The sequence below is a fragment of the Anser brachyrhynchus genome (genome assembly GCF_964034855.1).
Source record: "Anser brachyrhynchus genome assembly, chromosome: 3".
Classification (NCBI taxonomy): domain Eukaryota; kingdom Metazoa; phylum Chordata; class Aves; order Anseriformes; family Anatidae; genus Anser; species Anser brachyrhynchus.
Genome location: NC_137696.1, coordinates 9,212,939 through 9,240,029, shown reverse-complemented (window position 1 = coordinate 9,240,029; position 27,091 = coordinate 9,212,939). Strand labels below are relative to the sequence as shown.

At 44.1% G+C, this 27,091-nt stretch overlaps 1 protein-coding gene and 1 long non-coding RNA gene across 9 annotated transcripts in view; one reads left to right on the top strand and one right to left on the bottom strand.

Moving 5' to 3' along the window:
- Positions 1-27,091, top strand: part of LOC308193189 — a 61,689-nt gene that overhangs the window by 29,265 nt on the left and 5,333 nt on the right. The gene's annotated exons all lie outside the window — the stretch shown is intronic.
- The window catches only part of LOC308193182 (uncharacterized protein), a 221,769-nt gene continuing 217,670 nt past the window's right edge, over positions 22,993-27,091 (bottom strand). For all 6 annotated transcript variants that reach the window (XM_080587541.1, XM_080587549.1, XM_080587551.1 and 3 more), the window contains one exon: positions 22,993-26,444. The gene's annotated coding sequence lies outside the window, so the exon portion shown is untranslated. The remainder of the gene's footprint in view (positions 26,445-27,091) is intronic.

The following is a 27,091-nucleotide window of genomic DNA, read 5'->3' as shown; positions in this document are numbered from 1 at the left end:
GCTTGGCTGCAGACTTGTCCATAGGGATTTCACCTCTCAGGCACACTGCAAGGATGGCTTGGCGCCTGCAGCTATGATAGTGATTGGGATTTTGTAGGAAAACGAAATGGCTGTTGGTTTTTTTGTTTGTTTGTTTTTTTCCTCTTGGAAAATATTCATAGGAACAGGAAAATAAATAGACAGGCTGCTCTTGATGTGCATGCCGGAGCTGCGCCAGGGTGCACAAGGGGATGCAAGGTGCCCAGCTGTCCTGGAAGGAAGCAGACGATCTGTGCATGAGGGAAGTGCACAGAGGTTGCCTTGTAAAAAGCGTCCTACAAGTACAACCAAGTACTGGACAATGTGGCCTCTTCTCTCCCCACTTTCCCAAGGATATTTGCTACTCGTTAGATGGGATCTGATTCTGATCACACTTATTTTTCACTGCTGCAGCTGCTGAGCACTCAAGTCTCTGACTAAAGGCTTCGGCTGGTGGATCTGCCACCACTGGCAGATGGTGGAGCTTTGCCTGCTTTGTGCCTGCATTATTTGCAGCCTAACTGTTAATGAATCTGAAAAATGTTCGAGCGTGGCCCTGTTTAGAGAAGTGACTTTGTAAGGGCCCCTAGAAGCCAACCTCCTTAGCAGAGCTTTTGGCGGGGAAGAGGAGCCTCAGCTCTCCACTTGTAAGGGACAAATCTTGGTGCATTTACTCCCAGTATCCTTGTTGTTGCCCAAGCATTTTAGGGCAAGCATTATTTTTTTTTTTGTTCCTGTCCTGAGAGGGATTTCATGTCATTTTCTATCAGAGCTATGAGCTTATTTAAACAGCCTGAAATCTGCCCTCAGCCGTCACTCTGGGGCCTTAGCTGGGGTCAGTGCCCTGTCCTCTGGCATTGCCTTCCCTTGCAGTATTCTTCAAAATGCCGTTAATGGAAACACTAAGCAGAGTTTTGGCTTTATTTGAGCTGTTTTTTTTTTTTTTTTTGCATTACAGTACTCTAGGCAACTGGCCTATTAGCAACCACTGAAAGCCAATATATTCCAAAGAGGTGGTGAATAGGCTGGGCACAGACCACCTGAAGGAGATTAAATCAATTACACCGCACTCCCAGAAGCTTCCCCACAAGTTTGCAAGACCTGAAAGTACATTAAGATAATGTCAGCAATCTGAACCCGCAGAAGGAAAGGTTTGGGGACGTCAGGATGAAGCTCGGGTTGTAAAGTGCATCTGTGTGTCTTGGTGGCACAGGCACTCCTCAGCAGGGAGCTGCCGGGGAGGTTTGGCTGAAGCTGCAGCAGCTGGGCCCAGCCGTACAGCGGGACCCCTGAGTCGTCTTTGATGTCTTTCTGACTCGTGTTGGTATTGTGACTACAGTTACTGTCAAGGCAAAATGTAGGGATATTGCGATGAGATGAAGAGGCTGATCTGATTATAGTGACAGACTGTGAAAATAAACCCTTCCTTAAGAGTAGAGTTTTGACAGTTGATTTTTTTTTTGGTGCATTCTTGAAGCTTAGGATGATTTTTTTTCTCGTTGCTCAAAGCAGGAGGTTACATGTATTAGGCATATACAGCTTTGCAAAATTAAGCCCATTAATAAAACAGTCAACACTTCTGAGCCAAATATCTACCTCTTAAAAATCTACTGAGTGCCATGTTCCCTTTATGCTGATGCCTAGGGTAGAAACTAGGCTGGTGAGCGCCAGGGTGGGAATGATATGCCAGGCTGTCAGGATGGCAGAGCAGGGAGGCTTTGGGATGCTCACAAGACAGCTTCAACTGCACAGGCTCAGCTCCGCTTTGCAAAGCAGCTAAATGAGGAATGGTTACCTGAGCCAGGAAATACAGAAGCCTGATTTCTCACAGATTTAAACCTCATAGCTAATTGTGGGTTTCAGCAAAGACCATCCTGCAGCAGAGCCACTGATATGGCATCCGGCTTGTAAGAAAGCCAGCTTGCAGTCACTAAAGAAGTAAAAAAAATGCTCATTATATATGCAATCAGTTCTGCTGGCGAGACAGTGAGGAGCTTTCTACAGAATTGTCTGTGGAAATCTTCTGTTCTTTTTTTTGCAAATAAAAAAAATCTTGGAGAATTCTTTGGAAAAGAGAGTTCTTAACGTTTTTGAGAGGCAAAAAAGGAAAATACCATACAGTGATTTTTTTCTACAAACACTGAGTCTGCAGTGCTTGGGCTCCTTATTCTGTCAGCGATTTCCCTTCCCCTCCTCTTTTTTCCAGGTGACTTTCAGATGTGAATTTTGCCCTTACCTGGAAGGCACAGGGATTGCCTCGTTGCCCCAGCCTAAATGTCCTTCTGCTACAAGGTGCTGGGTGGGGAGCAGCTGGGTGTGGAGCAGTGCCTGTGTGTTGGCTGTTGAACACGGTGTGGTGCTGCCCGCACCTGGGGTGCCTCCCCCGGCACAGGGGTGGCCCGAAGCTCGGCTGGCTGCCAGCCTGGCCGAGAAGAAGGGGCTGACATCCTGGTGCTGGCAGCTTCAGGAAGTTTCCCTCGGGCTGCTGCTCCTTAGCGCTTCGGGCCACCTTTCCCCACATCCATGTGCAGTGACTAACAGAGAAAATGAGGGGTTGTTTTTTGCCAACCTCCCTGGTGTCCTGGGGAGCTGAGTATCAGAGGCTGATGAGGTGCTGCAGGGAGTGACCGGCGGGCTTTGGGCTGCTTTGAATCCTCCACGAGTTGGGGTCTGAGGCTGGCAAACATGGCTGGAGTTGTGCCTTGCTTCACAAAGCAGCACCAGGCAGACCTGGGTGGGAGTGGGTCTGGGCTGGCGCCTGCAGCTGTCGGCTTGAGCAGCCACGAAATCTCTTCCTTCACTGAGGTGTCAGGTGTGGTAAACTGCACCTTGATTTATGAAGATTACTTCTGGAGAGACTGTTATTTAGCTGAAAATAAAGAGCATTTGTATTCATATTTAATAAGCATGAGGTAAACTATAAACTGTGTCAAATCCAACACGCTTCCCTGTTGGCTAGCATTAAATCAATGGTGATTTATAAACCCTTTACCTCCTTCCTTGTGTATTATAAGGTGCTTCTTGAGATGAAGAGCATAGGAAATGTGTATGATACTCCACCAAATGGCTAACATTTGCACTAAAGAACAGCAAATGGATGCTTTAAAAATTGTGTGTGCTTATTTGAATGGAGCAGTAATAAAATAGGTCTGTTTGCCTTAACCCTACCTGTTGTTATGGATCGCGTGCGACAGTGTCAGACACTTTTGCCAATTAAAAGTGGTGTTTTTAGTGAGTGGAGGTGCTGTGGAGGGACTGGTTGGAGTACGTGGAGGTGTTGCCTGCACGCCCTCCTTGGAGTGCCCAGCATGCACTTCAGGCCAGAGAGGTTTTCCCAGGGATTTCTGTGGGTTTGGGGCACCCTCTGCTGCGGCGCTCCCACCGCTTGCCCTGCTGTGGTGCTTGCAGGATTTGGGTCCTGCAAACAGCAGATACCAGGGCACAGCATATGTAAGGGTGCTCTCTGTACCACGGGCACAAACGGTGCTTGCTTCGTGGTGTCGAGGAAGTTGTTCTCACTGACAGCCAACATCAACGTCCTGCTCAGAGCCGGGTCTGTGGGGGGCAGTGGGAGGGGGATGCTGCTTATTTCTGACCAGCTTTATTACGTTGTTTGTGTTTCGTAGCAGAGATGCTCTCTCTTTGCAAGTGTAAAAAGGATGTCTGAAGGAAGTCTGTTTGCTGGGCGCTCACCTGCTCGCAGGGGGGCTATCAGCATTCTCAGTTCCCAGCTGTGAGGATTGCAAATCTGCTCTGCTGAGCTTTCCACATCTCTGCCAATTTTTTCTCATGATTCAGATGGACGTTTTTTATGACTTGCTGTAGCACTTCTCTACTTAAAGACAAATCAATTCCATCAGCCTTGCATTTAAATGAATATGTGTGCTCTGGTAGATAGAACCAATGCAATAGAAGAATAAGGTTAGAAGTGATGGCAACACTGAGGGGGGCAGTCTGGGCTTCAGCCCTCTGCTTGCCGTGACTTGAAAGGGAAATGATGACAATTTTAGGACTTTTCCAGCCTTCAGGTGGAGAGGGGTCTACTCCTCCACTGCACAAAGAAGGAGAGCATCTGACCCAGTAAGTGGTTTAGGGTGCTACATGCGAACAAGTGCATTTTAAAACTGTAAGTAGCTCCCTCAGGAGCTGCTGGCAGTGGTGGGTTTCGGGAGGTGACGTGGTGCTTGCACAAGGTGCAGGACACTGAAATGGCAGTTGTGGATGGGACGGGACGGGACACTTGCTGCTGTGAGGGAAGGGCCGTGCCAGGGAGCCAGAGAGCTGAAATCGCTCAGTCCCCCCATTGGTACTTGTTCTTCCTCTGCGTGTGGCTGCATTGTAGGTGCAAGTGCCATGCTTTTCCTGCTGCTTTGTCACTCCTGTGCTTATGCAGATGGCGCTTCTGACCCGAGCAGAACGCAGAAAGCTGGTGATTCCCAGCCAGGGAATAGACCACGGTCTGTGAGAGCTGTGGCTGTTTTCAAGTGAGAGATGATCAAATGCACCCACCAATTTAGCCTAATTTTACAGAGCGTATCATAAAACCAATTTGATCTCCATGCACTTGGCAGCACACACGTTGGAGGCAGCCCTGTGGCTGGATGCAGACGTGTGCCAGCAAAGACAAACTGGAGGCAGGAGCATGATGCAGGACCCACACCGCTGCTCTGTGGGACTGATGTGATGGGGGCACACCGCGCAGATCCTTGTGCGTGGCCAGCGGCAGCAGCGGCCACCACAAGCAGTCCCTGCCCTTTGGACTTACGGAAAAATGCACTGAGTCCTGCCCAAAGGCACTTCTGCAGAACTTGGTTATGGCCAAACTCCATCTGTGCAGGTTTTTCTTTACGTCCCCAGCTAGTTTCCTGAAATGGAGACACCCCCACATGCATGCAGTCTCTTATTGAGGTTGTAGCAGTGTGTTGATGGGCACAAATAGAAATGAACTTGTCCATGTCCACTAACCGTAAATCAGGCCCATGGATTTTTGACCGTGCTATTTTTTTTTTCTTTTCATCCCTATTGGATGCACTGTGCTTGTAGTGCTTCTTTCTTGCAGATGGACAAAATTCCTGGCACTTCGTTGTTTTAGTAGCAGCTTTTTTCATAGAAGAAGGACAGGAGATGTTGTGCTGGATCAGTAGTACCCAACTCTTTGTTACCGTCGTTGGGAAACATCCCGTTAATAGCTGAATGCTTGCAGTAGATTCAGACTGTCTTTGCTTTGATCTGGGGATCTCTGACGGCTGGAGCGGCAGCAGCAGAGTGCAGGGTGGGAGGATGGGTTGGAATAGCTTTACCCGTCAAGTACTTCTGTGAGGTGGCTTTGTTCACATGGCCGTGCACTTTGGTAACTGAGCTGTGCCTCCAGGCAATGATCTAGCACCATGAATTCATCTCCCACGGCATCTCGTCACGCAGAGAACTTGTGCAGGCAGCTAGCAGTGTTGCTGTGTGCCAACAGCCTGCTTGCCTTCCTCCTTGTGTTTTCATATTAATACGTTAACAAGCCTTTCTGATGAAGGCTTTTGTAAACAGGAGTAAAACGAAAAAAAAAGTGCCGAAATTGCAAAGCATGGATTTGGTGGTACTGTTTGCAAGCTCTTCTGCTTGCTGTTGGGGTTTGTCCTGGGCCAGGAAGCAGAGCAAGGCTGCAAATGAGTTTGATTCGTTCCCCGTCCATGAGCAGTGCTGAGTTGTGGGGTAGGGCTTGGTAACGTCGAACGTTTGGTGTCTACAGGAGACTGGCTTTGGTGGGTGCCTCCTGGGCAGCTGATGCCCTGAATTCCACGAGCGAAGCGTGAGCACACTGTCGCTCCGGATGGCTCCTGCCAGTGCTTGTGTGAGGGCAGAGCCTGGCGCGGGGCCACGATCCTCCCTGCACTGCTGGAGTTCAGGAGCAGCCGTGTTACTGAGGCTGACTGCACGGACCTGGAGCACTCGGGACTATCCCAGGCAAGGCACAAGCAGAGCAATTTGGTGTAGAATCAGTAAGGAAAACATTAGTGCTTATATTAAGCCTTAGAGAGTTGAGGTACAATGTACGTTATTGTATTTTACATCTGTAACATAAACAGTGATGGGTTTTAGACCTGCTCTCTCTTATCTGAGTGCTTCCAAACAAGATTTTGATCATGCCAGCAGCTTGCTGTTCCAGCTGAGGGAGTAAGAAATCCGAGATAAAATGCTGAGATGAAATGACCTTCCCCTCCTTCTCACTATAGATGATTTACATTTAAGCAGAGATGCAAATCTAGATTTCACAGCTGGATTTTAGACTAAACTAAAATCTTGGATCCAAAACTTGGCAGAGGTCGAAGTGCTGTAAATTATATCATAGCTCATTCCTCTTTCTGGCTTAAACAGGGAAAAGTGAAGTTCTCAGACAGAACTCAGTATAGAAGGAAGAAAACTCCAGAGAAATGCAGCAGTTCACAGGCATATATATCGATTTCTTCTATTTCTGGAAGCCTAGATGAAAGTCAGGGAAGGCAGAGGGATTGTCCTAATGAAATTGGCAACAATAATCATAATTAAAACCATTTAGGTTTTAAACAAAGCTCTTTAGAGTTTGACCACGGTTTGTGGAGGTTAGTTTTCTTCCTTTCTTACACTGCAGATATATTTCTGCTAAAACATTATCTCTTTAGCATTGACTTCCATTAAAAAGATGTTAAGACTATAGGAAGCTTGTTTCACAGCGATCAATCGTTATGAGCTCTATGTACAGTATCAGGACTAAAAAGGTTATTCCAAAGTTCAGCCAGCACCAGGAATAGGCAAACAACACCTTGTGAAGTGGCAAAAATGATGGGATTGCTACGAGGCTGCTTCTTGGCTGGTTATTTACCCATTCGGTGCTGCTGATCCTGTGCCGGGGCTAGGAATGATGGCAGACATGGGACTGATGGCCATTGCACGGAAGAAATTACTTTAATTAGCTCCCCCCAGCTTTTAGGGATGAGCTGGTGTGTGATATGTCCATAAACTTAGAAATGTGACATCTCTAGTGTTATGGCAGCTTTTGTCGTTATTATTCTTCCATTCTTGCAAAGCTGAAGAGAAGTCATAAGAGCTATGTGAGGGCAGAAATGTGGGTGTTTTCAGCAGAAAACCTTTGCCTTCAGATTTTGTTTCCTTCACTGCTCCTGAGGGTACCCTGTAAATCTTCTCTAGTTAATTTTGATTGAGGGAACGATGCACCAGTGGTATGTTATAGCTTACCCTGCTGCAACAAATATCTTCAATTTACTTTTTTATGTGCCTACTAATTTTTATTGATTTGAAGAACTGTTTATGAACTGAGGAACAGCCGTATGACGGAAAGGAAAAATGAAAAACCCTAAGCACAGTATGTTAAAAATGTCTGCACTAAAGAAGCAGACAGACTGGTGCGTTCGTTTCTCAGAAGCAGTCAAGATGCTTCTCAGCTGACCCTTCACCGGCTGCCACTGGTTGGGGCAGCACTGCCATCTCCAGCAGCTTCCAGCTCCAGCAGCAAAGACCTGCCCCAGGCATTCCCGAAATGCTGCTTGATAGCAGCTGGGACAGCAGACACAGGCGCTGTACAGCTAACTTCGTCTCTGGCAGGAGGAGACGTGTGCATGGGGCCTCACCTTGCTCCTGCCTGGCTGCTGCGCAATACGTCACACTTTGGATTTTGACTGTATGTTTGAGGAACGGGAGGTTTGGGGGATTTTGACACCTCTGGTCCCCTGAGTGACCGGACAACCTCTGACGGCCCAGCACAGCTGCAGAGGACAGCATGACTGTCTGGGTGAGTGGCTTGTGCTGTCAGCATGGCCCGAGCTCAGGCCACATCCAGATGTTCTGTAGGTGACCAGTGGTCCCTGGGCAGCACTCCGTGTCCTCTAGTCCATATACGAGATGTTTACCCCAAGACTTCTGAGCAAAAAGGAGATAAAATGTGTCTTTTTGCTCAAAGAGACCCAAAGGTTTGGAGGAAAATCAATTTACTTGACAGGCTTGGCAAGGAAAGCTCTCAGCTGGTGGCTGGCGTCTGTCCAAGCTCTCTCCCTTACAGGGACAGGCAGGATAATTTAGCAGATATTGTTACAGAAGAGTGGGATAACATATTTGTGAATGTCCGAGTGACTGAAGGGCTTAGTGCGTATGCGCTTGGGAGCAAAAATCTGTTTGGTGCTTGCTTTTGCCTCCTGTTGTCAGAAGCAGCGTGTTTGTCCCCATTTGGTGACAGGCATCGGTTCAAAGTCACTTTGAAAAGTAGCAATGGAAAGCATCGAAATGATTCATGATGTCTGAGCATTATGATTTCTCTCAGAAGTGCACAAGACTTCTCCCCAGTCCATGGGTATGCAACTGATTTGTTTCATCAACAGCTGGTCGAATGTTTCATTTTTCTTACTGCTTTAACTTTTTAACTTTCTTATCACCTCTAACTGAATGTGTTTTGGGTGATTTTAAATGAAATTTCAGCACCACTGTTTTTCAAGAAAAAATATTACTGTTATTTTAGCAGCTTGAAGACAAATACTGCTATGATAATAGAGCAATGGAAAAATACGACTTTACTTGAACCTTTCTCTCTGCTTGTTTTAAGTATCACTTTAAGTTGTCCTGGGATTTAAGGATGTCAGAAAACCTTCCATGAGCACAGCCACTGCTTTCTAGTTTTTTGCTCTGGTGTGGCGGAAAAATGAATTTTTCAGTTCTTTCCATGTGGAGTTAGTTGTGATGGGAAAAGCGAGAAGTGGAAGAGGGGAGGTGCTGCACACACACCTCTCTCCAGCTCCAGCCCCTCAGTCCCTGCCATCAGCTTTGCAATGTGAACATGTTTTGTTGTACTGTGCAAGTGTCACACAAAGCAAAAGCAATTGTTGGTGTGAATATGCCTGGTGGTATTTTACGTGTATCTGTGGTTTCTATTGCATTTGTAGGACAGAGGCTGGTTTAAATTCATTAGCCTTTCATCAAGAGTATTCCATGCGGCTTTCATTCACTGTTGCCTTTAAGCTGTGGGGGACTGAAATAAATGAGAATCCTGGAATATCAAAAGAAGGCTAACACAGGGATTAAACATTTCCTTGTTTAGCAGAGAAATGATAAAATCATTATGAGAGTATGGAAAGAAAATTACAGAATGCAAATTGTAAATCCTAAATGTCTAGCCTCGTTCCAGCCTGTAGGTAGAGGAACGTCATTACCTGCTTTGAAACCCCAAACCCCTGAAAATTACTGCTGCATGGGAAGGGGGACCCCTGCCATCCTGCTCAGCTAACACGGGGGCTGCACACAGTGAGTGGCAGGGAAAAACAGTTGTTCACAGGAGAGGTTTTGAAGACAAGACTCAGGCATTGCAAATTTAAGGTTTGCTGTTTGGTTTTCCAGAACACTTTAGACAAATAATGTCAGGATTGATTTAGCAGAGCTGATCCTGCCTTAGGGAAGGGAAAGGAGTAACTGACCTTGCAGGATCTCTTCCCAGTCTCTTTTCAACAATACTGTTGTACTATTATTACGTGGCCCTCTGGGACCCCAAACTGAGCAGCATTTTGCATCTCAAAGTCAGTCAGAGAGAAGGTTGCTAAAGGCAAAACAGGTGAAGCCAAGAGTATTGGAGATGCATTTACAGAAATTATTGATATATTATTGTCTGACATTATTAACTTGAGCTGTTAACCATCATACCCAAAAAAATGCATGCCTCTCTCTCTTCCCTGGTCAACAGGGGCTTCGGGGCGTATCAGAAAACCAACCGAATGAAGCCCCTTACGCCCTGTCTCTGTGGGAGGCGCGGTGGGGTGAGGGCTGAGCAAGGTGATGTACCTTACAGCCTCCCTTCGCTTCCCGCTGGCTGCCATGAGTTGCCCTGTCCCGGTGTTATGCAGAGAGGACAGCCCTTAGCTGCAACCTCTCTGTTTCTGCCAGAGTTGTGCCAATTAAATAGACTGTTCTGTATTTATTAGGGAAGATTTACTTACAGCTGGTGACACTTGTGCTGACTGCTGTTAAGATCTCCTCTGCTTTAAAGTCAGCATCTGCATCTTAGAGTGCCAAACAGAACTGCTGCTGAAGAAAGTGTCTCCTGAAGGGGTTGAATACAAAATTGTTTAGAGGTAAATAATACAGTCTGCAAAGGTACACTGGCAAACAGACTAAAAGGAGGAAGCAGATTTAACGGCCTCTGGCTTTTTTTGGTCTTTGCATTCCTTGCCGTTAGAGGCATTGATAATGTAGTCTGGTGGGAGTTAGTGGGAAGAGTAAGGAACTCAGGGGAGATGCAAACACCAGCACACGCACCTCAGAAATGAGAGAGCCAAAGGGTTTTGGAAAAAATGTTGTGACTTCTGTCTACTGGTTGTTTTTTTCTCTCTCTTATCTCCTCCCCTTTCTTCTTTTTCATCTTCTTTCTTAAATTTCTCATTAGCTTCTGCTATGAAATCGTGCAGGATGAAATGTTGCCAGCCTGCGCTGACGAACATCTATCTGCAAACATCACATAACTCGTCCCAGCCCCATGTCAGGGTCATGCAGAGGTAGCCTTGCACCCCTTTGAGCCGCCAGTCGCACAGCGGAAAGCAGCCGCTGGCACCGCGTGCCAGTCAGGCTTCTAGCTCAGCCGAGGAGGCAGCGCTGCCTTCTGGGACGTAGCTATGAGGTAAAGCTTGTGCCTATTGTTTGTCCTCTGTTGTGCTGGAATTCCTATAGCTATTATACTTATGGCCAGTAATTATTAGGTATACAGCAATCACTGTGGCTTTGTACAGTAATATTGTGTGTTATTCTTGTGGCTCATATGCAGAGGGACAATTGCTCCTGTGTTGGCGGCGATGCAGCAGGGACAGCAGAGCTACCACCTTGTTGGGTGCTTTGGAAGAATGCCCTTTGTTTTATCACCTGCAGTTCGGGGGCATGGAAGATGCTTAGAGGCTTCTTCAGATTTTCCAGGTTTCTTTATGGTCATTCTGCATGACTGGACATGCTCTTGAGGATACGTTGTTTGCAGCTAGAAATCCAAGGAAGCCTCTGTCTCCTAGATACCCTTGGCATGGAAGTGGTAAGGGTGGGGGCACTGACATCATTCCTAAATCCAGGGGTTAACCCAAAAAGGCAGTGCCCTTTTAGTGGGCACAGAGGCTTTCAGGTTATTGGGAGTTTTATTACCTGTGAATCCATTAAAACTAGAATCTCCTTTTTACATGATGGCAAAGGTGGAAAATGCAGCTTTTGCATGAGAAGCTTGTGACTGAAATCTGTAAGGAGAGCAAAACCCAACAAAGATGTTTCTGGGGCAGGCTCATGTTTGCACATTTCCTGTGCAGGCTCACGTTGCCCCAGCTTCTGCGGTGCAGCTGAGCTCTGTAATGAGGGGAGGGCTCTGAAATGGTCTTTATGAAAGTGGAGCGTGAGGCTGCTTCCTAACCCAGTCCACACAAGATAGTGCTCAGCTCTCAAGCTGTTCTTTTAATGAACTTCTCATGACTTCAGTAGATTTACCCATGAGTCAGAGCTAAATTATGCCCCTTTCTGACAGTCTGGTGTTAAACTGGGTAATTTCATTTCAGCGTTAAAGAAAAGACCCAATAATTAGTCTAATTTTTCTAGCTCTCCACTGTATCTGTCATTTTCTCCTGGCTAGGACTGGGATGCAGTAGGGAAACTTCCAAGTCATGTGTATGTAATCCTGGTAAGCACCACGGGCTGGATTTTCAGCTCCCCATCAGGTACGTTCAGCTTGGGGAGCAGGCTGCGCTTGCAGCAGCACAGAGCTCAATAAAGGCTGACGATGGAGGTGCTCATCCTATGCATTACCTGCAGCAACAGCTTTTATAAATAAAGTTAGTGCATTCAAAACAGTCCACTTCAGTGAATGGGGAACCTGCCAACATTCAGCTTTTTAAATAATTCATGGGTCTGATGATAATTGCTATTTCAGTATTTGTGTCTCATTTATTCTACAAGAAAGGCTGACAGGGCTGCAGCTTGATTTTTCTTGGTTAGGCAAAAAAAAAACATTTGCTGGTTACATAGCATCCCTAGGGAATCCCTCAAAAACAGACAGGGATGCTCATTATTTTCCACTGGCCATGACCACTGGCCTGTGTTAAGACAATTTATTGTTTTCATGTTTACTGTCGGAGAAGGCTAAGCTTGTTTTGTCTTATTTTAAACCTCCCTGAAGCCTGTGCATAAAGATTAACCTGTTGCTTGGTGGTACCTAAATCAGAATTGAGCCATTTGTACACTGTGGGAATAAAATGGAAATACTACTCTGAGAATGCAGGCAAACAAAACAGGATTACCGATCTCTTGAAAAATGTATGCTTTTGTTTTCTGGACCTCCTACTGTGAGATGGGGAAATATGAGCAAATGAGCAATATGACTCTGTCCTCACTGCTACTCACCTTTGATAATTCAGCTCCTAGTATATTAGGGTGGCAGCCTCAGAATGGGTTAGAAAACAAAAATACAGGTAAGAGCTACTGCAAATTCAAGATTATTGAAGATGATGTCATCAGCAGAGTCAAATGTGTTCATCTCCCAGAGTGGGAGTCTGGTTGCAATGGAGGAATTAGGAAATTTTTTAAAAAAAGTGATTTACACAGAAATAATCCAAGGAAACAATACACTACAACTTGTTGTGTGTGTGCAAGCTAAGCATTAATTTAATCCCAAGAGGTAACATCTCTCCTATTTCATTGCAGGACATGGAAATATTACTGTCTCATTTATTTGAGAGTTTAAATGTATGGTCATAGACAGTATTGGTTTTTTTTTCTCATGCTTCCTACAAGCAGGATATGTGCACTTGCATCTTGCAGGCCTGAAGATGAGAAGCAGCCATCTCCAGGCTGAAACAAGAGGCAGCCTTGGCCAGGCTGTTTTTTTTTTCAGGCCTAGATTTCCAAATATTTCAGTAGTTTTGCTTTTTTTTTAAACACCGCGTGCAGGGCACAGGGATCTGCTTTTGTCTTACTTATTTCAACATGTTTGGTGCCTTCATCTCTCATGGACATCACTAGAGAATTATTATATAAAATATATACACACACATACACATTATATACATATATATAATATTATATTCTCCAGCATGGAGAAGCTTTTCATTTAGAGCTGCCTCTAACCCCCCAGAGTTACGATTCGGTGCTTCTGGTCTGGTCAAAGCATGTTTATTGGAATAAAAACTTAAGTGTTGGCATAAGTTTTGTTTTGAGGTACCCATCAGCTCCATAGGGCAGAAAGTGGGAGGAAGCTGATGGAAACTGTTGGGCTGCTCAGAAACCAAAAACCAATGTCAAATATTTAGGACTCAGGAATGCTAAAGTGAGACAGGAGAAAAGAGAGAGAGTAAACGTGGCTGATCCCTCAGTGCTAATCTTCCTCAGACGGTGCAAAAGAGTTAAAGCAAAATTCAGCTTAAAAAGGACATATCAAATAGAAAGATTACCAAAGGCTGGTCAGGAGGCAGATGAAAGAAAGTGGGAACTGGCAGAGTGAGGTCCAGTCAAGGGGATGCTAATGTGGCCCTTGGCTATTCAAAGCCAAAAAGCAAGAGATGAGGCAGCCTTATTCCATGGGGAGGGATCCTGATGAAGAAATAAAAACATCTCTATCCTACGCATTAACCCAATGACTCTATACAATTTATTCAAGCAAATGGCATAAAGAAAAGAGATGGGAAATTAGAATATGCAGCCATAAAGAGCCAAGAACAGGTCAAATGTATTTTTAGGTTCAGTTCTATTTAGTGGAAGAAAAAGTGGAGAATTCCTCCCTGCTATCAAGCAGGGATGAAAGAAAGCTCAACCCTTTCTCTGTTACTTTTTATTTTCTGGTGAAAATCTACCTTTTCTTCCTTTGGTTTTCCATGGCGTCCGATGTAAGTCTGGGAAAAGACTGCTTCCTGACTTTTTTGCCTACTGTGTTTTCTGTACTGTTCATACACACAAGTAGAAATGGAGAAATGGTCCTTGCTGCAAACACCTTACAGTCCTCTTTTTTTTTCCCCCTCATATGGGGTGCTTGGGTTGGTTTATTGCAGCTGTTGGGAAATAAGGCCGTTTTTAAGGCGCGGTAAGGTGCAGACCAGCACAAAAACCCTGCTGAGGAATATATAGCAGGAAATAGGATTGTGAGAAAAAGGGGGAAGTGGCTCTGCAATCTGGATAGTGCATTTAGCAGAGGGGACGAAAGGAGGAGTCTGCAAGGCAGGACTGCTGTGACTCTGCCTCACTGGACATGCTGCTCTTCGAGGCCAGAAGAGGCTTCCCAGGGATGGGGAGAGCGGGGATGGCTTCAGGTAGTCCTGTCCTGCTCTGGGATTGTTCCAGCACCTCCTCATAGCAGGTTACCTGGACTCCCTACCTTTTTGTTGTATGTAATCATCTCTCTCACTACTGCGTTGTTGTATTTGCCTGTTTAACAGAATAACCTTGCCATTTTTACAATTTTCGTCTGTGAAAATCTGATTGTATGACTCAAGTGCCTGTCTCCCAAAGATTGTGTCAAAAGCTAATTAAGAATAATTACTCTATCAAATGTCTGCATCATTCATTGTAATTTGGTTTGCAAGGCTCAAAGATTTCTGTTGAAATGCATGTAAAATGATCTGGGTTTTTGATATTTGCCATCAAAATCTTTACCCCCGTGTTTTGAACACACAGTCTCTGCAGTCAAAATCTGTCCCAGTAACTGACTGCACCGCTGTACTATTGGTGCCACTGTCGCTGTGCACGTGCCCTGTGCCTGGGGACAGCTGCTAGGCACCGTGCGTAAAACCCGGTGAGGAGATCGCCGCAAGAGGGTGCGGGTCCAGCGCTGGCTGCAGCCTGTGGCACCGGCAGCTCAGATGGGGCGAATCCCCCCAGCTCTGGGCAAGGGGGAGCACAACGCCCCTGGCAGCATGGGGTCCCCCCTTTTGTTGTTGCTCATCTCCGTTTTTTCTTGAATTCCTGCCAAGCTCCTGAGTCGTTTTTTGCTTGACCACATCTGGGTCAGCTTCTGCCCCCAGTTAGCTGTTGGTTCAATCGTTGGTTCAAGCAGGTTTCCATGAGAACAGCTAATGGCAGGAACTGGCCCTGGAAAGTTGCTGGAAGTAAGGACGTTTACAAATCTTCCGTGCTGTATAAGCAGAAGGGGCAAAAAGGACAACAGCCACAAGCGCAACTCTTACAAATCTTGTTGAGACAAACATCCTTTCATCTAGAACAAAGTATTACTTTTTATGTAGCAAATCTGGCTGTTCTGTTGTTTTAATGGATTTATAAATTGAATTTGTTATTAGCAGTGACTCCACTGTTGTGATATTAAATGGTAGGAAAGTGGCCTGCTGTGGTGCAGCCACCTCTTATTATAAGTACCTTTCCCCCCTCTTTCAAGAGCCTGGGTTTTGAAAACCCAAGAGCAAGGACATCATAGGGAAACTGTTTCAGTTCAGTTTAAAGGCTAAATTAGAGCAATTGATCATTTCATTCTGGTGATCAGAGACTCCCAGAGGAAAATGCTGAAACATCTGTAATAGCTAGACTTGCAAAGGACAGTAAGAGAGTTGGGGCTGTTTGGAAACTTAATTTTCAGCTCCCTGGCAGTTCTGAATATAATAATAGTAGAAATAATTTCAAAAGTTCTCAAAAATAGCTTCAAATCAAACTAAAATGGAATGTCTCAGTGTGACTGCAAGAACACGTTTTAAAAAATAAGAGAATGGACTAAGTGAAAAACCACATGAAATTGAAAGAAAAAAATGCAAGTAATTTATTTAAGAACATTGATAAAACTGTTTAGACTACTCAAAATATTTTTTTCCTTACATTTTCAATGTGGGACTTGGTGCTACAGGCAGGCTTCTGTGACATGATTTGATGTAGCCACTTATTCTTCACAAAGAAGAAAACTAGAAAACTTGCCAAAATCTGTTGTTTCCTGAAGGCAGCGTGTTCCCCACAGTCCAGCAGAGAATACTGCTTCACTCCATCATTATTATCCAGCCTTTCGTGAAAGGAAGCTGTTGTCTTTGTGACCTATATGCTCTGCATCGGCTCTATCTTGAAGACTGTTTAGGCAAAGTTTCCCCCGAGTTACCCCAGCGCAGAAGAGAAGTGCATTTCCTGAGCCCATCTCTTAATGGCATCATTGGAGCACTGGGCTCTGCTGTGAGTGCTGCGTGTTCTGGCTGGGACAGCGCTACGAGCAGCCGGGGGAGCCAAGAGCTCCTTGGGCAAGGAAAACCAGGGGCAAACTTCAAGGAAAGTAGCAGTAGCAAGTTCAAAACAAAACTAGAAAATCTTCAGAATGGATTCATCTGGAATTGCCACTAACACATCATTCTGGTATTTAATGAAAGAAACTCCAGCTTTATTGTATTTTCCCTAGCACATGTGGTTTTCATAGGTCTTGGAATGAAAATATGAAGACAAGTCTATAACCCCTATATATATGTAAAGTTAACCACACTGAATTTCAGGCTAGCTGGTTTGCTTGAAGAAAAACAAACAAACAAAATACTATGCTTATGTTCACTTTTTGTCTGTTTTTGTGTTTTTACTTTCTTGGGCAGTTTTTGTTTTAGATCCTTTCCCGGTGAATGACTGCTCCCACCAGAACTGCACATGGCTTCAGTGCGCACTGACAGTCGCAGTGTTTTGGTTTTTTTTTCTTCTTTTTTTGAGTAGGTAATCTTATTATATTTCTGGGAATTTTTAGTGTCTATGTAGGAAATGTTTTCTGATTAAAATCACAAAATGATTTCAATCTACCAAGCTTTCAATCCAATGTGCTTTGCAGGAAATACACCTGTAATTAGAATTAATTTACCAAATGAACTCACCTCTGTAGCAAGCAGGGCTTTTGCAGCCACGGGCCATCCATCTCAAGCATAAAGGCAGCCATACAGTCATTATAATGTGGGGCAGACTCTGAGAGAAAAATATTTACTAAGGAGAAGGGAAATTAGAGCACTTCACTGAATTAAAACAAATGTATGTAAACAAAGATACCCTCTGCTTCCATGACCCAATTATAATATTGATGTGCGTGATCTGAAAATTATATGCTGTGAAAATAACATACCGTTACAGAGAGGCATCTGGCTGGCTCTCCTTGATTTCAGATGCATGTAGGATAATTGCATGCTCCAACATAGATCTTAATTTGAATTGTTCCAGAAGAAAAGCTTTTATTTCTCTAAAGTTATGTTAATCCTAGGGCACTGGATAAATAAAACCTATGAGGGAGGAATAGCAGCAGCTCTGCTGAGTAAAAACAGGCCTGCAGAAGGGTTAGACCTGGTTTTGTGCCTCAAAGCACAGTCTAAAATGCAGTGCCTGGCCCACTTCTTGTGCCCAGGGGAGCAGCAGCCTTTGCAGTGGTAGAAGCTGTCCTGTGTGAACAAAACCTGTGGAAGAATTGTCTGCATCGAACTGTCTGGTGCCAACATGCACAGTGAAAATGGGACTGAAAATGAAGTAATGGTAACACACTGTTCCTGCTCTTTGTGCGCACACACACTCAGGGACGCAGGCAGTGGAGGAAGTAAGGACTGAACCGAAGTACTACATATTACCTCACCCAAAACTATGGGGATATTTTGATTTTTAATCAAAGGCTGGTGCTTCTGTGGGAAGTCAAGCTGCGTTTCAGTCTCAGCAGCAATGTGCAAGCTTTCTGAGGATGAAGAGTTTTTTTTTAATGGAAGAATAAAATAAAATTAGTTTAGGCTGTTACTATCAGCTGTCATGGTAAAGCTGAGAAAGTAGCTTCTGTAGACTTCCTACATTTGTTTGGTAGCTTTGCAGGCAGGTTTATATAAGAATATCTGATCTACTATTTTATTTGCAAGGCTGGGTGGGACTGTGTATCTTCCGAATACGGCAAAGCAAGCCTTGAGAAATTATATGCGTTATTCTGATGTTTTCAGAACATTGCTGATACCACCAAATTGCACCTTTTGGTGAACAAGCTGAATGTACAGTGTGTCCCCTGAGTTTTTCTAAAGCTCTTTTGAAGCACCACCTTTCTGTTCCCCGATGGTGACTGGCTGTGAAGCTAATGTATGACAAATTTGGGAGTGACTCATCAGCCGTTTGTTATTGTGCATATATTGTATATTTATTACCCTCACCATACAAGCGGTTTCCAGATCTAACATGAAGTTGTGAGTCAAGCTGATATTTTGAAACGAGGGAGTTTTGTGGGGAAAATGAGCGTGCCAGTGGTACCATGTTCTGACAAAAGGCCGGTTCGTGCAGCAGCGCAGGGGAGAAGCTGCTGCATAACGAGTTGCTGCTGTTTGAACTCGGGAGAAGAAAAGCATCCCAAGAACCCAATAAGAATATTCAATTCACTGCTTTTATAGACAGGCCTGACTCAGTATGAATGTTCAAGCTTTAAAAGAACGGGCTGAGCTCTGTTATTTGAAAGATACAATTGTAATTCAAATTAAAAGAATAATATGAATAAACTCCAAAGTTTCCACCTGTACAAGCAACGAGGCAGGACTTGTATCTCCTGAATCTCTCTCTACGGGATGCATCTTTCCAGCTCCCCTTCCCACCCTCCCAGCATTTTGCTTCCCTCCTATGTGGGAAACCTGGGAGGGTTAGTGTGACTGCGGCAGGGAGCACCGCTTCGGCTGGTTGCCTCTGTGCTACAGGACGGGAGGCCTCACGGGAGGAGAGGGAGACTCCTTCCCAGGAGAGCCATGGCATCTGCTGGGGAGCGAGCAAGGACATGGGAGATGGCTGCGAGGTGCTGGTGGCAGCTGGGCTGGTTGTCTGAGGGAACCGCGGGTGTTTTTGTGCTGCTCAGGTTGTTGCCGGGTGGCTGGAAGGGACCAGCTGCCTGCGCGGCTGCAGCGGGTGGAGAACGGTGCTGTCTGGAGGTACTAGGAAACAGCACAGAGCTCATGCATCAGGGTGCAGGATGAGGCCTGTGCTCCCTAATGTGTCACCTTATCTTGGAATTTAACTGATAACTTCCTACCTTCTGTTTCCCAGGAAGAAGCGCTGTGATCAAGGCTGGACTGAAATGCTCAAGTCCTTTTTGAACTCAATCCTGTTTGAACCGTGTGACCTCTAATGAAAGCTGGGAAAGTTTAGAGAGGAAAACAGCTTATCTTTTCCTTCTCCTTGCTGGATGGATGCCCTTATTTTGTTTCAGATCGTTCAGCTTTATTTTTGCTAGGGAAATGTTATTTATTCAGCTTTCAAATGTTTGGTCAGCTTATTAATTTTTCATACATAGGAGCTTTGAATATGTCTCTTTGAAATGCCAGAACTAACCTCGTTTTTCTTCGGGCAATATACTTGGATCCCCCATTTTGACCTTCTCCCTAAAGTTGCTTAGGCAAATAGCCAGGGTGGCACTGCTGCCAATTTATGAAGAAATTCCTGTTACACAAGGTTCATGACAAGGAAGGTACCAGAAGGCATGCACGCACCATTATTTAGTGCATGAAGGATGTGCATGTGAGGGAGCACCCAAGATTACAGAGGTCAGAAGGGGAAAACCAAGCGATCCCATGCTTTCCAGCCTTGCTGTCTTTGGAAACCCACCCTCATCTGTGCTCTTCTAACTTGCAAATAACCCCCTTGGCCCCGTGTAGCTGCAGAGATGGTAACATAAGGAAAATCGGCGTGCCTTCTCTTTTGGCTGAGGATGAACTGTCTGCTGTCGCTTCAGTATGGTTATAATTTTGTTTCCTGCTGTTAATACTTGCTTTACCCTCTGGTGTTGCTTTGACAGGCACAGGCATATTGCACTTTAGGACAAATTCTCAGTGATGCTGCAATGAACTAAATGTGGAGTTTTTTGCTTTGTTTCATATATGTATATATATGAATATGAATATATATATATATACACTTTTTTTTTCTTGATTTGCTTTATAGTAACTTCAGGCTTGCTTCCATTTTTTTTTCTGTATCAAGAATGTAGAAATAGCACCAGCACAGACTTGCTCTCCTTGCTTTCCACCAAACCATATACTGCCCCTTCCTTACAAACCTTTTTAGCTGAATTTACCCTCTCCCACTTCTCCAGTCTTCATTTAATGTAAGTTCTTATTTTCTTTAGTTGTTCTCTAACTGTAATTTTATTTCACTCAACACTCTCCATTACACTGCTGTTTTCCAAGTTTCATATCCTCCTGTTTGACTTCAAACCTGCTAGCTGCAAGCTCCAGCTGCCTCGTATAGTCAGTAAATGAAGGTTCTCTCTCATCATATGGTATGAATCGTCCCTTCCTCCACTCCCCATAACCTGCTCCTCCAGGCAATTCATTTCATGCATCCTTATGTTTGGAAGTTGGGGAGTGTATTATAGATCAGCACTTATTTATTGACTTGTATCCTGTTACTACTTTGATAGGCGTGTTTTGGTGCATTGCACTCCCTCCCCAGGTATTTTCTCTTACTGCTTTATTACCTCTGTGAGCTTTCCCTTCAGTGTTTTACAGTTCTACTCTCCAGGTATGTGGGGGAAACCGTGCCTCGTGGAAAGCAATAGGATATTGGCTGTTGAAGTTACGGCTGCAGAATACCAAGGGCATCTGTGTACAAGAACAGGATGACTAATAAGCTGTTTAAAAGTGCCTGTGTGACTTAATATACCAATTCATGTCTGTGTGCAAACATACTTGGAAGCCTGAAGTCCCCTGGCTTTCAACTGTTTTTGTCATTTATGTGCTTTGTTTGCTTTTACCTGGGTATTCATAAAAATTAGAAAAGACTAGAGGCTCACGATCCATGTTTGGAGAAGCTGATGTAAGCCTGAAAACCTTCCCTGATTTTATCATTAACTCTTTTCACATCATCAGCACAGAAATTGAGAAAGCGGAGACGAGCACCTCAACAGGCAGAGCAAGGGTGTCTGAGCTGTCCAGCTCCTTTTGGTGACACGTACACTGGGGATGGCCAACCCTAACAAAATCCTCTTGACATTTTAGTTTTTATTTTAACACTGGCTCCTGAGCTCTCCTGCATCAGTGCAGCTTGGCAGAGCAGGTTGTGCTTTCCTTGTGCATGCTGAAGGAGGCGGGAGGGTGCAAACCTCCTCCTCCTCAGAGGCTCCAGCACACTGCAAGAACATGCTTTTGTCGCTGTGTCAGAATTTATAGTTAATGTCTGCAAATTCTGGCAAAATACCAGTAAATTTAATACCATTCCACCACAACAGACATTTTGTATGCAGACGCAGACTCTAGGAGGATATAATTGGTACCTATTGCTCTACTTTCAAAATACTGCATTCAAATACATTCTTGTGGAAGAAGAAACTGATGAATCTTCAATACCAGGAGAGTCTGAGATTATCAACGGACTTTTAATGAGCATCAGGCTGTACTGCTTTCGTCCAGGGCTGCTAACGCACGGCCTTGCCCAGGAGGGCACTCAGGAGCCAACACATCCATTTAGAAAAATGATTTTGTGGTACCAGTGAAACAACTTAAGGAAGAGGGAAAAAGCTGGTGCTTAAAAACCCTGCTGTGTATTCAGAAAACAGCCTGAAGTGGCTGGGCACTGATACAGAGCAGATAAGTGCTTTCTTTTTTTGCAACCCAAACTGTACATGTGGCTGGTAACTTGATTAGACACTACAGACTGATGAAGCAAGTGAGCTCTCAAACTGTGCTCTGTGAACCACAGCTATGGACAGAGCTGCTCTGCTCACAGTGTCCACGTGAAGGTGGTCTGTCTGACAGAAAACTTGCCTTGACTCTCAGGAAATTATACCATCATTCAAAGAAAAAAAAGTTCATCATTTTTCTGCTCTTCTATTAATTCAAATGTCATACTTCTTTTAATTCACATATTCCCAACTAAGATTTAATTAAAACAGGTATTTTAGGGTAGCTGTTTTTAATTTTCTTCTAGCTGTGTTTCAATTTCTGTTGTTGCTTCACTGCTGATTTTACTTTCACAATTGATTGGAAAGGTTTATTCTTCCTTTAATGTTAATCTTTAAATATTCACTTGCAACAGGGGCTCTCAGATGCTTATTATGTTGTACTATGTGATGAGAAACAGTCTGCAGTGCTGGATCTGGTGGATGATCCCCTCCCGCTATATCTGTCTCCACACAGGAACATATGCTTTCAGTATTTTTGCTACTTGTCTTACATTATCATTTTTCTAATTATTTCTTTCATTACAAACCCACCAGATATCACAAGGCACCATATATAGCCATCAAGAACAGATTGTTTCCTTGATAGCTGTACCAAATGGTCACGTGTCTTTGGCATAGTAACTTACTGAACAATGCCACCAATCAGAAGGCTTTTCTTTCCTGTGAATATGTATTAGGAGTGAATTTAGGCACACGGGAGCCATATTATTAACATGCCGTGTCATCATATTCCAGTGATTTCCTATTTCCCGTCATCTAATGTGCATCATGCTGACTAAAATACAAACTGGAAAGTTTAACGCAAGTAACACAAAAGAACGTTACCTGGAGCTAGTTAAAAATGAGCAGGAAAAAGAGTGGTTGCCATCATTAAGTCTACTGTAACATTATTCACTTATGATAACAAGGCACATCTTTTCATTTCATTTTCATCAGGATGACATCTACCATAATTTATTAAGAATATCACAACAAAGTTGGAGAAAAAAGCAAATGAAATTCATTATTTTACTTATTTTTCTATCAAACCACCTGGCTTAATAACACATGCATCTAAACCACTCTCAGTTTAGGGCCAGAATTGCCCTAATCCTTACCAGGAAGAAACGAGGTGCAACCCGGTCCCCCAGGGCGGGTGGTGGGGCCGAGCGGTGCAGGGCAGCAGCTGCTGAGCCTCCAGCTCACGGCAGCACTTGGCCTCCTCAGCAGCAGTGGTCAGGGAGGGGCAGCACTACGCAGCAGCCCAAGGGCAAAATGGGGAAAGAACAGCCACCAGTGGAAGTAACACACTTCTAAAAGTTAGTTAAAATAGCTTTGTGTTTTAACAGAACTTACGGTACAAAGAGTAAGAGATTTGTTAAGAATTGTTTGTCTTAGCATTTATTTATCTATTTCCCTTTATTGTATTGTCTCAAATGGCAATTTCAAAGGCAAAATGCCATTTTACATTAAAACCTTGGTCACCCAGCAGTCCAAACTCTTCCCTGGGGTGACTTTCATAGAGTTGTGCTAGGAATTAATTTGATTGAATCGAGAAAGATAAAAAAAAAATCATCAACAACACAACAGCACAAGAACAACGAAAGGAAAAAACCAAAAATAACCAAAGGTCTGAGGTCTGTTACCTCACAGTCATACTTTTCTGCAACTCCTCCAAGATCTACCCTTCCTTGGGAGTGGTTTGGAAAGCTGAGACCTGCTAGGAAGGTGATGCTCCCTGCCCTGAGAAGGGCTTTCTGTTTCGGCAGTGGCCGGTTCATTTTCCTTGTAGGTGAGTTCACCAAGTGAAAGTTAAAAGCTGTGTTTCCCTTTAATTTCCATAGGTCTGTATGGATATGAGCTTCTCCCTTTCTTTTGTTCGAAAAAGTGATAGCTTTGCCATCTGAGCCTGAAATGTAACTACTACCAGTTCACGTGAGGCAATCCCCGTTATCCCTGGAGTACAGGGAAGGGAGTGGAGGGGAAGGTGCTCACAGCTCCTCGCCAGAGACCTGAGCTACAAACAGCAACCTTCCCACTCAAGCAAATACTAGGCTGGATGTAGGGCAAGGATGCAGGTGAAAAAACAGCTTCATTTCTCAAGCAGTTTTTTCCTTAGGATTTTGTTGGTGGGCAGATTGTTCCAGGTAAAGAGGCTTGCCTCCCCTGCGACTGAGCCAAACCAACCAAGCAACGTGCCAAGGCAAATAGGAAGGCATTTATCTCATAGCTGAAGCTTTCCTAAACACCACAGGAACTCAAGAACTTCTTCCTCACAGTCATTAAAGAAGAATTTGTCTGCAACCAGAAATGAACCAAGTAATTGTTGCAGAATTCCCATCCCAATTCCTACATGGCTGTAGTTTTAGTAAATGTGATCTTTACAACAAGCTCTTGGAACCACCCAATGGGAACAGTCCCAAGGATGTTTCCAAGCCCCAGGGAAGCATGTATTTTATTTGTGTCATCCCAACAGACTGCTGTCTAACCTGTTAAAGACGCATAAAGACTTTATAGCTCTGCCCAGTGATTCACCGTTCTACAGAAAGAAAGTGGTTTTTTGCCTGCCCCCCCCCCCCCCCCCCCCCCCTCTTTTTTCCCTAAAACAGCCTGAAGCGGCTGCCACTTGGGGTTTTGGAGGTTTTGCCTTTGACCAGAGCATGTGATAAGAACAATGGAGCATTAGAATCTAAAAGCGTAGAATAAAATGGCTTAAACTCTTTTAGGTGTGTAATGCACATAGGGAAAAATAATTATTTAAAGCAGGGTAAGAAGGTGGCTGTTTGTTGTTTAAATGATCACAAGAAAATCTTTGGTTTCTGTAAAGAATGAAAGCTCCAGCACAGTTAATACAAGGCTGGTGAATACTGCAAGAATGAACATCGCTTTCTGTAGATATTACAGCTTCTTCTAGCAGCATGAGGTAGTTCATCTGTCTTTCATCCCTGCAGAGGCACTTTAACTTAATACATGTTAAAAGGTCAAATTTGCTCATTTGTTTGCCATTATGTATGGCCTTGCAGTTCTTTTGTTTTGTAAATGCAACAATCTAAATAACTCATAAGAGCAGAGACGCCAGCTGTCGGTGCCACAACCAGGTAAGTCCTGATTCATGACAGCCTTCTCTTGCTGGAAGACCACAAAGGATGTAGCAGCGTGCTGACTACACTGAGGTGCGGTATGGGCTGGAGGCTCGTTGGCATTTCAGAGCACATCTGGCAGTTGAAGACAAGAATAGAGTAGGCAGAGAAACAATATTGATCAAAGAGAGTTTTGTTCTTGACATAACCTGGAAAGTGCACCTTAGGTGCCTAATTAGGATTTAACCATGCAGAAATTATATTGGAAAAAAATTACTGACAGCATATCTAAAAATAGGAAGACTGCACCTCTTGTAGGAGCAAGTTTGGGGCTGTCAGGCATAGCAAAAATCAATGAGGTGATACGATAGGCTGCTGGCGTATCAGAAGAGCTGCTGTTACTCACTGCCTCCCGTGGAACCTGACAGCGTATATTTGGGTGTCAGCTGGTCCCGAAGTTAACTCGGAATAGCTGGGAGAATGTAAAAGAAAAAGTAATTTCCAGCTGCCAGGATCGATTAGCACAGTTGGACTGCAAGCTTACAGCAACTGTAATATTATCCAGGTTTTGTCAAGTTTGTGTCTATTTGCATACAGATTTGACAATATAATTGTCTACTGACATAAGGCACATTGAAAGAAAGGTAGTAAATTCAAAGAAAAGAGTTCTTACAATCTGCTACTGTATTTCAGTTAAAACTGAGGCTGTGCTATTTTGCAGCAGCAGTTGACTTTATTCATAGAGCATACCTGGCCAACCAGAAGTCTTGGAGCCAAAATTAGACTGTTGCTTGCAACGTAGACCCAAAATAAACCCACTGAACTGAGGGAAGCACAGCTCTCTGATAAGTCAGCGCTTAGCAGTGTTTTACATAAAAAAGAATAATTTCCAAGTGAGGTAAGCATGAAGAAAATGAATGCAAGCATTGTACTCTTAGCACGTTTTTATTTTTTTTTTTTTAGCACACTGTAACAACTGCTCACATTTTACAAGCTGCCCCATTCTGCACTGGTATGACACTCAAAAGCAGGACTCGGACTTCAGGATGGCAGCCCACCTCTGCTGGCAGTGGCAGCAAGGTGCTCTTTAATATTGACTTCAGTGTAATTGGGATTTATGGCCATTATGACTGCGTCTGAAAAATTTCCTCTGCTTGCCTGCCCTACTTTTCGGTTTTGTTGTAATTTTAAAGCCTCAGCATCAGGCTGATTTTGAAGGCATTTAGCAGCAAAGGAATTGTGTTTGATAGGAAAATATGGTGGGGGAGAGAAAAACAATTTGGGGCTTAATAGTTAACTGTTTTTCTTGGAATTCTGTCCTAAGTTATGTTGTCTGTTAGAATTGGAATATTAGTCCAAGATAAAGTGAAAAGAAACAGGTCAATAATCATATTTTTGAAAGATTAACAAATCTGGGAATATAAAACTTCTGTTTCATTTAAGGCTACCTGATACAGTATCAAAAAATCAACCACCAAAAATAACAAACCAAACCACCAGCAAAAACAGACAGACAAGAAAATCCTTTCTGGTAAGTGTCTTGGGGCCCTTGTATTGTTATATACTTTGGTGGTAAACAGTGCTCCCATGAATCCTGGTACGGTTTCTTAGGCCCAGTGGGAAGGTTGCAGTGAGGTGGTGCTCGTAGCAGAAGACCTGGCAGGAATACCAGCGCTGTCCTGTCCCTGCTGAGGCCAACGGAGCTGCCTGAGGCCGGCTGTGAAGCAGGGCAGAGTCCTCGGGTGGCAGTGTGTTTCCTGGAGAGGGCAGAAGTAAATTGCTTTAAGAAGCTGTGCCAAGTGCCGTTAGCAACAGCTTTCTACAGATAAAGTGGTGAGAGCCAAATTTAAAGATGAATTAGATGCTTTGGACCTATCTCTTACTTAAAACTTATGACCCATCTGTCCCTTGGCAACACCTTGATGAGCATTTTGACCGGTTACATGATGAAGATGCTAACAGTAATATAAACCAACAGAATCTCTTACACCAGAGTACTAGAGATGGTTTCTTTTGCCGTGTTCCCCCTTCGTTTTAAATATCACTCCCGTCACACTAGAGATGTCAAATAAATGACAGGCAGGAGTTGATAAGAAAATCTAAAGCCAGACTAGGAATAAGTGTTAATTAAAACAGGATTTGCAATAATCATGAAGTTCTCCTTTCATATCCGTTACGTCTAAAACTTCATCTAAGACCCATTTTGGTTTGATTTACATGGCTCTTTGTAATGGTTCTGGTGGATATTTTGCTGTGAGAAAGTGTCTGAAAGGCAATCTATCTGCAACAAGGCTTTGTCACTTGTCTTAAGTCACTGAGTGCTCTGCTGCACTGCCATCGCTATCCTGAGCTCACAAATGTGACATTAACGTATGTATGCTGAAAATTATGGCTTATGACTTGG